Here is a 13340-nt window from a genome sequence, read left to right on the forward strand (position 1 = left end):
CCAGCCAAGCAGGGAGCCTGATGTGGGGCTTGAACCCAGGACCCCGGGATCATGACCTGAGCCAAAGGCAGACAATTAAGAACTGAGCCACCCATGTGCCCTGGTAAGAAATTTTTGAGACTGTCTGCTCTGTGCTATACAGCACGTCTCACATGAACTAGCTCCTAACCTCACCATAACCTGGGGAGAGTTTTAGTTGGCCCAGACCCAGTATGAATAGCACAGTAAATGAATTTTGTTGGCGGTCATGGAAGTTCAGAATTCAAAAGTCTCATTTAATTCTCACAACAGCCCTCTGAGGTAGGGATAGTATTTCCATTTTTGGACAAGAAAACAGAAGCTTAGCTTAAGTAACTTGTCAGACTTAACACAACTAGTTCAGGGTGAAGCTGGGGGTCTGTTGATTCCATGGAGAGTGGAGGACTTTCCCAGACTCAGGGAGCGGAGGCGCAGCACAGCTTTTAAAACCTTGTACTTAAGTCTGAATTTGTGATTTTGTAGTCCTTAAAGAGGACCCCACAGAAGTTGAGTTTCTATGTAAGGAACAAATTATGAAAGTAGTCTGAAATCTAGAAGACTGGACACATGACAGAAGGATTTAGATCCTCTGTGCGTTGTTCCTTAAATCCAGTGGAAAGAAGAAACTGGAAGCCAGAATTTGATTCTGTATAGAAAATAGCCCCGGGACATGTCCCTTTGTAGAACTGAAAAGGAGCTGTGACTATCATGCTTCCAACAGTATCTCCAGAAGGATTCTGATGCTGGGGGAAGTGTCCTGACCGCCATTCAGCAGTGTCTCCTGGAGGGGGGAGGCTGGTGAGGCAAGGAATGTGAGAAGTGGATATTCTCTAGGATGAGCTTAGAATGATTTGTTGATTGACTAAAAGAGCGAATAAGATAAGGGTTTGGGGGTTCTTCCATTCTAATTCTATGAACCAGGTTTCTCTAGGCTCTCTTAAAAGTGTCACTTTCAATTTACACCATTCATAAACTTGGTCCCACCTTCACAGTATCTGCAACATAGTAAGGGACATTATGAAAATATGTACATACATACCTGTAATACCGGACTGAGTGCTAGAGTGAAAGATACACAGGCTACAGGATTTCATGGGAAGAGGTGCTTACACTCGAGTTGGGGTGAAGAAGGTAGAGGGAAACCCGAGTGTCAGGGATCCTGTAACTTTGTGGTGGTCCACACTGGAGGTAGAAAGGTGCTGATTGATGGAGGGAACAGTTTGGGGCGGGGCTGTGTATTTCAATTTGCCTCCTCTAATTTAGGACTAATGGAGAGGATCATGGGTGTAATGGGGACAGATTAGAATTGAGGCCTTACTAGTTTGAGTGCTAGGCTGCAGATTGTGTTGGTATGCCTCATTTCAAATTGAAATAAGAATTAGGATTAGCAAGACTAAAAGATTTTGAGTTATTAAAAGCTGACTAATATTTTAGGAGCATGGGTTCAAAGACAAAATTAAAAGGTGACTACAGAGCAAATTGAATGGCAAGCCCTTCACTACTAAGAAGTGGACTCGTAAGAAAGAGTCCAGAGTAAGTCTGTTCCTGTGACTCCTGAATGCGGTGACGCTGACACCTGTGTGACTCAGGCATTTTAACTCAGCCATGCCCGACGGTCAGCTCCCATTTGTGTAACCGTGGAAATCTGTGACATTACTAAGGTCTCTCTTTTCTGCGTCTGTGCGCACGTATATGATTAAGTATTTTAATCTCTCACTTTTCTACTCAATCCTCCCTAACTTCCCATTTCATATTAATATTTTAAATAACTTGTGGCCCTCGAAGAAGTTTAGGACTGTACTTTCATTTTACAATGAATATTAAAATATACTTTTAAAAAATTAATGCCTTTACTGAAAAATGAACCTGATAAACACTTTTTCTACTTCTATTATTTTCAGATGTCTGTTTTTACATAAGTAAACCGGTGACTATATAAACTATTTTGTGCACCACTTTTTTAAATTAGGCATTCTACTTCTGTTTCTTTGAATTAATAAGTAATCAGTTTACTTACTGTTTTTGATGGCTGCCTACATTTTGCTACTTTACATTACCAAGATGGAGAGCCTGTGCTGGGATGCAGACGGTGAGCATTGTGGTATCAGGATGAGTACAAGATTTGTTTCTTCTTTGCTGTTGTGAAAAATTGTCGTTAACTGGGAAGAAAAAAAAAAAAGTCATTCTGTGGTATTCTGAAAAGCACGTAAAACCGATTACTTAGTACTTAAGGGATTATAGTAGTTTTTCTTCCCTCACTTAAATCACAATATAAATGAGCATCTACTATCTGGTAGGTGTTGTTGTAGACACTAGGGAGAATACATAGAAGTCCCTGCTGTCCGGGAATTTACATTCTAGTGGGTGGCAAATGAACAGGTCTAATATGCCAGGTAGTAAAAAGGTAAGGTGCTGAGTGATAGAGGAAAGGGGTGGGATGGGGCTGGTTTAGGGAGAGTGGTCAGGGACATGCAGTAGGGAGGGAGCTCCACAGGCAGATGTCTGGGGAGACCATTCCATCAGAGTCCAGCAAGTACAAAGTTCCTGAGGCCTTGTGAACTTGGGTCATGGTGTCGAAGCCAGTCTTGTTGAGATGCAGTTAAGGATAGAGTGGGAGGGGATGAGAGTGGGAGGGGATGAGTCTGTAGGTATAGCAGGTACGAGGGCGGGGCCAGGTCAGGTAGGGCCTTGTGGGTCTTGGTAAGAATGTTGCCTTTTAATCCGACTTGGGGGTGGGGAGCCTCTAAATGTTTTGAACTCAAGCGTGACTTGGTTTGACTTACATTTAAAAGCTTCTTGCTGGCTTGTGTGCAAGAATAGAGTGTAGGAGGATGGAAACAGGGAGACCGGTTGGGAGGCTGTTATACCAGTACAGGTGAGAAAGAGTAGTGTCTTGGACTGGGATTGAAGGAGACAGTGCAGTTTGCTGTGCATTAGATGTCAAGTGTGGAGAATGGGGTGTGGTGGTGTGGGGTCGGGGTTTGCTTTTGAATGGGTTTGGGACACCTATTAGACCAAGTGGAAATGTCGAGGCAGCTGCTGGAAACATGAGTCCGGAGTTCATTGAGTATGTAGTTCTATATCCCTGTGAACAGTCAGGCCCTGTTTCGCTTGCCCAACGACCTTGACACTTAACACTCCATGCCGTGGGGCGTCCCTCAGTTGGAAACCAACAATTACTGAGGATCACAGCATGCCAGGTGCTTCCCTTCTGTCTTCTTGTTTGAGTCTCGCCAGGTCCTGTAAGGGGCTGTTTATTTACATGTCCATCTTACAAATGACAATTGTAATGGATAATCATCTTTTTGTGCCTCCCAAGCTCCTTTCCTAAAACATTTTTTAGTTCCAAAGTTCATGCGCATGGAGCAGGTAGCCATTGACCACGCTGTTGACTGGGAGTTAGGTCCCGTGTGTGTTTTTGGACCTTGATAGGTGTTGAGCAGGGCTCATTTTCATGGGGTGCCTTGGGGAGTCAGTCTCACCGCTTTGGTTTTACTTCTTGCATGACCTAAACACTCTGAGCTGAAATGGCTTCAAGCAACCATGCCCCCCCCCTCACCCACTGATACTGCCCGGCACCCAAGAGGTAGCCCTTTCCATTTTCAGGAAGCACTAGTAATTAAAGTGTCCTGGCTGATGCTGAGTGGACATTCCTTTCCCTGTAATTCACACACACTGGGCATCATTCCATCCTTGGGTACCCAGTAGAGAAAATGTAATTTCTCTTCTACATGGTTTCTCATTGCATATTTGAATGAGGATGCAGAGTAGTTAAGAGCACAGGCTTGGGATCAGATGGGAGTTCAAATTCCACCTCTTAGTGCATTTCAATTTGCCTCCTAGAATTTAGGACTAATGGAGAGAATCATGGGTGTAATGGGGACAGATTAGAATTTCAGTGCTACCTTTTAGTTCTCATGTAAACATGGGAAAATCATCTAACCTCTTAATGCCTCAGTTTCCTCCTCTGTACAGTGTGGGTAACAGCAGTACTCCCTTCTAGGGTGTGAGGACTAAATAAGGCCGTCTCTGTAAGGCACTTAGCACGACATTTGGCAAGAAGGAAGGACTCCGTTGGTCCCGTGCAAACTACTGCTCTCTCTGAGGATTTTACAGTCGTGTGCTGCTGGTGCTTGTCCTCTTCCCTCTAAGATAGAAGGCGAGGACAACAGTTGAACTGCACAGTTAGTCTCTTTTCTGTGTTTCAGTTGTTATAGAATAAGAGATACAACAAAATGATTCTGTATTTTGTGGAATCTACCTTAAATTCACATCATTATAAAACCACCCAACAGCTTCATAGGGTATGTGGTTTTAGATCAAAGGAATAAATGGCTTTCCATCTGAGAGTTGGGAGCAGTAGTCTTTTTTATTCTGTTTTCAAATTTGCTCAATTAGAATTGGTTGCTTAAAACAAAACAACCAAAACCCTTCGTTCTTCTGAAAGAAATTCTTCACTTAATTTTTTTTTTAAAGTAGGCTCCATCACAGGGCCTGAACTCACGATCCTGAGATCAAGACCTGAGCCAAAATCAAAGAGTTGGACACTTAACCAACTGAGCCACCCAGGCACCCCTTCACTTAACATTTTTTTTTAAGATTTTGTTTATTTGTCAGCACACACAAGCAGGGGGAGCGGCAGGCAGAGGGTGAAGCAGGCTCCCTGCTCAGCAAGGAGTCCTGCAGAGGGCTTGATCCCCCTTAAGGGACCGTGATCTGAACCGAAAGCAGACACTTAACCAACAGCCACCCAGGCTTCCTACTTTTGAGATGCTTTTACGTAGTAATTCTGAACTGAAATAGTGCCTTCTTTACCTATGTATTTTCCTCTCTTTGTGTTTTGGGGTCCTGTTTCAATTTTTTATTTTTTTAATTTTATTTTTTAGAGGAGGGCAAAGGAAGAGGGAGAGAGAGAATCTTAAGCAGGGGTTCAGTCTCAAAACCCTGAGATCATGACCTAAGCTGAAATCAAGTTGGACACTTCACAAGTCCCCCTGTTTCAGTATTTTTAAGAACTTTAAAAAATTTCAGGTGTAGCATTTTTTAGGGTTGTATGAAAATGTCTATAGTCAATTAGTGATCCTGTATGGAATAGCTAATTGTCAGTTTCATTCATTTTTTTTTTTTAGTTTCATTCATTATTGATAATACACCTGCTTTCATTTTTGTTAGTATCAAAATGGTTGTATTTTAGCCTTAATCTACTAATCGATGAAAGAGGAAGATGAATAATTAATGTTAACGCACCTCAATATAATAGCTTGTAGAAAACTTCTAATCCTCTGATGCTGTTTTTTTACATTCACATGTAAAGAAAACAATTGCTTGTAATCTGTATATGGATGCAAAATCGATAAATTATTTCTTTGTGTTATATAATTGATAAGCTTAAATAAATTAATGTCAACCTTTTAGCTAAAATAAGAGTGGTACATTAAAACCCACCTTGGGATATATTTTTCCTTCATTGCAAATCCTGTGCTCTACCTTGACAGTGCTGTGTACAGCATATGGGCTATATTAGTTTAATAGCTAATCAAAAATGAAGTGAGTAATAAACATTTAATGTGCTTCCTGAATCAGTTTATCAATCCTAATGACAGAATTAGCACCTAAGCTCTGAATCTTCCTGCCTTTACATAATACTTGGTTATAATTTTCAGAGAGGACATCTCTGCTAGGTCCTACCTTAGGTGTTGACAGACCAGATTGCTGGTATTAGGCATGCATTTGTTCTCTGCCTCACTGAAAAGACATGCGTTTAAAATATCTAGATGTTTTCTTTATTTAAATTTTTTTATTTTAAATATTTTTGTTTATTTGAGAGGGGCAAAGAGAGCACAAAATGGGATAGGGGTACAGGGAGAGGGGAAAGCAGACTGTCCTCTGAACAGGGAGCCTGATGCGGGCTCAATCCCAGGACCCTGGGATCATGACCTGAGCTGAAGGCAGACGCTTAACCGACTGAGCCACCCAGGTGCCCCTCTAGAATGTTTTCTAATGATAGTTCCATTGAGATTTTAAGTCCTTATGCAAAGATAACAGTAATATTTTCTTTTTAAACCATTTTTATATATAAATTAAGAATTCATATGTCATACAGCGTTTATTGGTTTCCATTTATTCTTCCTTCAAACCTTATTATGAGCTATTTCCTTTCTTAAAAAAGAAAAAAATTGTTTAGTGTGGCTGTCTCTAGCTACCTTCATATTTCACTTTTCTTTTATTCCAGACTTCCAAAGTAAGTGGTTTATACTAACTTCCTCTTTTTCTGCATTATCTTTCCTTTCTCACCTTTTAACCAGAAATCAGGAAGCTGGAAGGAAGCTGACTCTGAGTGTTTAGCCTGCGTTTTGCTCTTGGCACTTTTCCCTGTTAGGACACTTAATCCTCACAACCTGGGTTGCCAGGTGTCCAGCACTGAACCCACGTAGGCTGGTACTGTAGTTTCTGGTTTGGCAGAATGAAAATTTTATAAACAAAAATGTCCCTTGTTTGGGGGATTTTTTTCGGTGGGGGGGTTCCTCAATGGGATGTTTATGGCTCAGGATTCTGAGACCAGACCTCGGTGTTATTAAACCTTGGTGATAGAAAACAAAAGCTGTCAGGAATTTGCTCCTGGAGGCTCTAAGGATGGAAACCCCTCTGCGTGGGTGCCAGCCCTGCCCGAGAGAGCTTGTTCTTCCGGGGCTTAGGTTCCTAGAGATGGATGCCAGGTGCTCACACTCCAGATACAGCTGGGGTCTCTACTGCCACAACAGAAGCCTCTCCATCTAAAACCAGTTGTTAGGTGGGGCGGGGGTGAAGGGTGGGGGGAGAGGACAAGTCGAGGACCAGGCATAAAGTTTCAACAGAAATCATTCTTCCTATAGGAATTTCTGTAACACCTGTGTGTACAGCAGTAAATTCAAATATTACAGATACCACCTCATGATGGGTCAAACTTGCCAGAGTTTTCTTTCCCTGCCCCCACTGTACTTCTTTATATTCTCTTTCACAGCAATTACCTTTCATTCATTTATTCAGTGTACTTATTTATTGATCAGACTTTTATGTGCCAAGTGGGCACTGGCATTACATAGGTGACTGGGATCAGAAGATGACGTTTTTGTCCACGAGTAACTTCCAGAAATATTCAGACACTGCCTGTGTTTTCCTCCGAACCGGGTACTACTTCCTAATTATTGCTAGTTCCAGATGGCTGTTCTCTTGTTTTGTGTTATTTTTTGATAAATTTCCTTTTTTTAGAGCAGTTTTAGGTTTATAGAAAATTGAGCAGATCTTACCCGGACTTCCTACGGACTCCTCTCTCCCTCACTCAGTGATGAACCAATATCAATATATTGTTGTCAACTTAAGTCCGTAGAAGATTTACTGTTTGTGTTAACATGAGTTTTGACAAATGTTTAATGACATATGTTTATCACTACAGTATCCATCCCCCCCACACACACACACCCTTTTTGGCAACCACTGATCTTTTTATTGTCTGTGTAGTTTTGCCTTTTCCAGAATGCATTTAGTTGGGATTTAATAGTACAGAGTCTTTTCAAACTGGCTTCTTTTACTAAGCAGTAGACATTTAAGCTTGCTGTGTGTCTTTCTGTGGCTTAATAGCTTGTTTCTGTATTATCCCCGAATAATACTCAGTTGTACACATGCACTACAGTTTATCCATTCATCTTGGTTGCTTCCAAGTTTTGGCACTAGGAAAAAGCTGCTGTTAACATTCGTGTACTGGTTTTTCTGTGGACAAAAGATTTCAAGTCATTTGGGTAAATACCTAGAAGCCCAGTTACTGGATTGAATGGTAAGACCTCACACCTTTGTAAGAAACTGCCACACTGTCTTGCAAAGTGGCTGAGCCGTTCTGCATTCCTCCCAGTAATGAATGAGAGTTCCTGTTGCTCCACATTCGCAGCATTTGGTGGTGTCAGTTTTCTGGATTTTAGCCATTCTGATAGGTGTGTAATGGTGTCTCGTTTTAATTTGCAATTTCCTAATGGTATATGATGTGAAGCGTCTTTTCACATGCTTATTTACCATCTGTTTATCTTTTTTTTTCTGTTTATCTTTTTTGATAAGGTGTCTGTTTAGTGCATATTTTAATTGAGTTTGTTTTCTTTTTGTTTTAATGGTTCTTTATGTTTTTATCTTTTAGTATCTATTTGTATATATTATATCTTTATGTATCTTTTTGTCTTAATGGTTCTTTATGTGTATTTTGAATATAAGTTCTTTATCAGATATATGCCTTGTAGATGTTTTCTCCCAGTCTGGCTTGTCTTCTCATTATCTTAAGAGTGTCCTTTACAGACCAGCTTTTAATTTTAGAGAGGAGGGAGGAGAGACAGAGGAAGACAGAATCTTAGGCAGGCTCCATTCCCAGCGCAGAGTCCCACATGAGGCTCAGTCTTACAACCCTGAGATCATGACCTGAGCTGAAATCCAGAGTTAGGTCCTTAACCAACTGAGCCACCCAGGTGCCCCACAGACTGGGTTTTAATTTTAATGAAGTCCAACTTACCAGTTTTTTTCTTTCATGGATCATGCTTTTGATGTTGTCTCTAAAAACTTACTGCTAAACCAAGGTCATATAGATTTTCTCTGATGTTCTTTGAGTTTTATAGTTTTTCATTTTGCATTTAAGTCTATGATAGATTTTTGAGTATAATTTTTGTGAAGGTGTAAGGTCAATGATAGGATCACATGATTTTTATTTTCTTCTTTAGCTTGTTGATGTGATGAATTACCTTGATTGACTTTTGAATGTTGAACCAGTCTTGCATACATAGAATAAATTCCACTGGTCACGGTTTATAATTCTTTTCATACATTATTGGAAATTGTTTGCTAGTACCTTGTTGAGGATTTTTGCATCTCTATGAAAGATACTGGTTCATAGTTTGTCTTTCTTGGTGTATTTTTTTTTTAAGATTTTATTTATTCATTTGAGAGGGAACATCAGCTGGGGAGAAGGGAGGGAGAGAGACAAGCAGACTCCCCACTGAGTGTGAAGCCCAGCGTAGGGCTCAATCCCAGGACCCTGAGATCATGAGTTGAAGTCAGATGCTTTAACCAACTGAGCTACTCAGGCATCCTTTTCTTGCTGTGTCCTTATCTGGTTTTGGTATTAGGTTAATGGTGGCCTCATAGAATAAATTAGAAAGTGTTCACTTTGCTTCTATTTCCTGGAACAGATTGTAGAGAACTGGTATCATTTCTCTAAATATTTAAATATTTGGTAGAATGCACCAGTGAAACCATCTGGGCCTGTTGCTTTCTGTGTTTGGACGATTGTTAATTGTTGACTTGATTCCTTTATTAGATATAGGCCTATTCAGATGATCTATTTCTTGTGTGAGTTTTGGTAGATTGTGTCTTTCAAGGACTTGGTCTGTTTAATCTCAGTTATCAAATTTGTGGCATAGCGCTCTTTATATTCTTTTAATGTCCAGGGGGATCAGAAGTGATGGCTGCTCTTTCATTTCTTTCTTTCTTTTTTTAAGTTTTTATTTATTTATTTGACAGAGATCACATATGGGCAGAGAGGCAGGCAGAGAGAGAGAGAGAGAGAGAGAGAGAAGCAGGCTCCCTCCTGAGCAGAGAGCCTGATGCAGGGCTCAATCCCAGGACCCTGGGATCATGACCTGAGCCAAAGGCAGAGGCTTAACCCACGGAGCCACCCAGGTGCCCTGTTCTTTCATTTCTGATATGAGTATAGGTTTGGTTCTAGATATTGTGGGTTTGGTTCTAGACCACCACAATAAAGCCAGTCAAATACATTTTTTGGTTTCCCAGTGCATATAAAAGTTATGCTTACACTTTACTATGGTCTTTTATGTGTACAATAGCATAACGTCTTAAAAAAAAGTACATACCTTAATTTAAAAATATAGCTTAAAAAATGCTAACCATCATGTGAACTTTCAGTGGGTTGTAATCTTTTTGCTGGAGGAGAGTTTTGCCTCGATGTTGATGGCTGCTGACTGATCGGAGGGTGGCTATTGAAGGTTGGGGTGGCTGTGGCGAGTTCTTAAAACAAGGCAACAGTGAAGCTTGCCACATCAGTTAACTCTTTCACAAATGATTTTTCTGTAGCATGTAGTGCTGTTTGATAGCATTTTGCCCACGGTAGAACTTCTTTCAAAATTGAAGTCAATCCTTCAATCCCTGCTGCTCCTTTGTCAACTTAGTTTTTTTTTTTTTTTTTTTTTAAGATTTATTTATTTATGAAAGAAAGAGGGAGCACAAGCAAGGGTAGCAGCAGGCAGAGGGAGAGGGAGAAGCATGCCCCCCACTGAGCAGGGAGCCCGACACGGGGCTCCATCCCAGGACCCTGGGATCATGACCTGAGCCGATGGCAGACACTTAACCATCTGAGCCACCCAGGCGCCCCTTGTCAATTTAGTTTGTGTAATATTCTAAATCCTTTGTTGTCATTTCAACAGTCTTCACAGCATCTTCACCAGGAGTAAATTCCATCTCAAGAAACCACTCTTTGCTCATTCACAAGAAGCAGATCCTCATCCGTTCAAATTTTATCACAAGATTGCAGCAGTTCAGTCCCACCTTCACGTTCCACTCTTGATTCCACTTCTCTTGCTGTCTCCACCACATCTTCAGTGACTTCTTCCACCAAAATCTTCAACCCTCAAAGTCATTCATGAGGGTTGGAATCAACTTCTTCCAAGCTCCTATTAATAATATTTTGAAGTTTTCCCATGAATCACAAATGTTCTTAATGATATCTAAGAGGGTGAATCCTTTCCAGAAGGCTTTCAATTTACTTTGCCCAGATCCATTAAAGGAATCACTGTTTATGGCAGTGATAACCTTATGAAATATATTTCTTAAATGATAAGACTTGAAAGTTGAAATGACTCCTTGGTCCATGGGCTACAGAATAGATGTTGGGCTAGCAGGCAGGAAAACAGCATTAATTTCATGGTACCTCTTTATCAGAGCTCCTGGGAAACCAGAGGGCTTGTCAATGAACAGTAGTATTTTGAAAGGAACCTTTTTCTCTGAACAGTAGATCTCAACGGTAGGCTTAAAATATTCTAAACCATATTGTAAATATGCTGTCATCCAGGCCTTGTTGCATTTACAGAACACAAGCAGAGCTGACTTAGTATAATTCTTAAGGGCCTCAGGATTTGGGGAATGGTAAATGAGCATTGGCTTCCACGTAGTTACTAGCTGCATTATCCCCTGACAGGAGAGTCAGCCTGTCCTTTGAAGTTTTGAAGCCTGGAATCAACATCTCCTCTTTAGCTATGAAGATCCTGAAAGTCCTAAATGGGATCTTTCTTCTAATATTAGGCTATTTCGTCTACACTGAAAATCTGTTGTTTAGCATAGCCACCTTCATGAGTGATCTGTCATATCTTCTGGATAACTTGCTCAGCTTCTGTATCAGCACTTGTATTTCTACATCACTGTGTACTTTTATGTTATGGAAACAGCTTCTTCACTTAAACTTCATGAGCCAGCCGGTGCTAGCTTCAAGCTTTTCTTCTGCAGCTTCCTCACCTCTCAGCCTTCCTGGGCTTAGGGAGGGTTAGAGCCTTGCTCTGGATTGGGCTTTTGCTTAGGGGAACGTGGTGGCTAGTTCGATCTTCAATCCAAACCACTAAAACTACCTCCATATCAGCAAGCAGATTGTTTTCTTTTCTTACCATTTGTGTGTTCACCGGAGTGGCACTTTGATTTTTCTTCAAGAACCTTTTCTTTGCATTCACCACTCAGCTAACTGTTTTGGTGCAAGAGGGCCTCACTTTCAGCCTGTCTTGGCTTTTGACATGCCTTCCTCATTAAACTTAATCACATCTAGTTTTTTATTTAAAGTGAGAGATGTGTGGATCTTCTTTTCACTTAAACACTTTAAGGCCATTATAGGGTTATTAATTAGCCTAATTTCAATATTGTCTTTCTCAGGGTTTGGGGAAGCTTGAGGAGAGGAAGTGAGGTAGGGGAGCTGTTGGTTTATGGACTAGTGAGAGCACAACATTTATTAAGTTTGCAGTATTATATGGATGAGGTTCATGGTGCCCCAGAACAATTATGATGGTAACATCAAAGATCATTGGTCACAGATCACCATAACAAATATAATAATAATGAGAAAGCTTGAATAATTTTGAGAGTCGCCAAAATGTGACAGTCACAAAGTGAGCAAATGCTGTTGGGAAATGGCACCAATAGACCTACTTCACATGGGATTGTCACAGACCTTCCAATTTATAAAAAATGTAATATCTGGAAAGTGTGATAAAGCCAAGCATAATAAAACAAGTTATTCCTATGATTTGTGTCTTCTCTCTTTATCTCTAGGTTAGCCCAGCTGGAGGTTTACCAGGAGTATTTTAAAGAACTAGCTTTTGATTTCGTCGACTTTTCTTTGTTGTTTCCCTGTTTTCATTTGTTTATGCTCTAATTTTTATTCTTTTCTTCTGCTTGCTTTAGTTTAAATTGTTCTTTCTCTTTTTCCTAAATTGGAAGCTCTTATTATTGTCTTTCTGTCTTTCTTCTCTAACATACACATTGAATGCTATAAATTTCCCTCTAAGTACTGCTTTTGCTGCATTGCACAAACTCCCTTTGAAATGAGGCTTCTTTTGTTCATTTTCTTTTCTTTATGTAGATCCAAGTTTCTGGCCTATATGATTTTCTCTGGAAGAACCTCAAACTTCAGTTTTCCTCTGATGTCCTTGTTTTTATTTCCCTCTACCCCCTCTTGTCTTTAGGTTTCCTTCAAAAATCCTTCCAAGTGAAGTCAGATGTAAACCCTGTTGATGGGTAATATAAATAGTAAAGTAATTGAGGAGGCAGATAATTCTATAATTTTAGATTTAAATCTCCATTTTTTGTTCTGTGGGGTGTTCTTGGTTTTTAGTGGGTCACAGTACCTGTGGTACGACCTTCAGAAGAGTTTCTTAGCCTTCGTTCCCCCCTCCCCGCAACTTACTTGAGACAGGAAGGCTAGAGGGCTAGATTTAGCTAATTGTCCTTCCTCAGTTCAGATAAAGCTTTAGTAAAACAGTTTCTCTTGAGGGCTAGCCTTCCTTGTACAGGACAAAACAAGAACAGACAGAGCAACACTGGGCGGATTTCAAAATGGTTATTCTCCCCCTCCCCTACCAGAAGCCCCAGGATTTCCTCTAGTCTAAGAACTTGGTGGGGGCTTCTAGCGGTAATAGTCATGAAAGTGTGAGACTCCCCCGTAAGACTGAGCACCCTGGAGTTTTTAACTCAAGCTGCTCCAGGTTGAGCCTCCAGCAACTGTCAGTTACAGTTGGAAAGTTTCTAGCAGTACTGGC

At 40.6% G+C, this 13340-nt stretch overlaps 1 protein-coding gene across 2 annotated transcripts in view; it reads left to right on the forward strand.

Moving 5' to 3' along the window:
* BAIAP2L1 (BAR/IMD domain containing adaptor protein 2 like 1) overlaps nucleotides 1-13340 on the forward strand; it is a 91566-nt gene that overhangs the window by 41725 nt on the left and 36501 nt on the right. The window lies entirely within an intron of this gene.

This window comes from Martes martes (assembly GCF_963455335.1).
Source record: "Martes martes genome assembly, chromosome: 18".
Lineage (NCBI taxonomy): Eukaryota > Metazoa > Chordata > Mammalia > Carnivora > Mustelidae > Martes > Martes martes.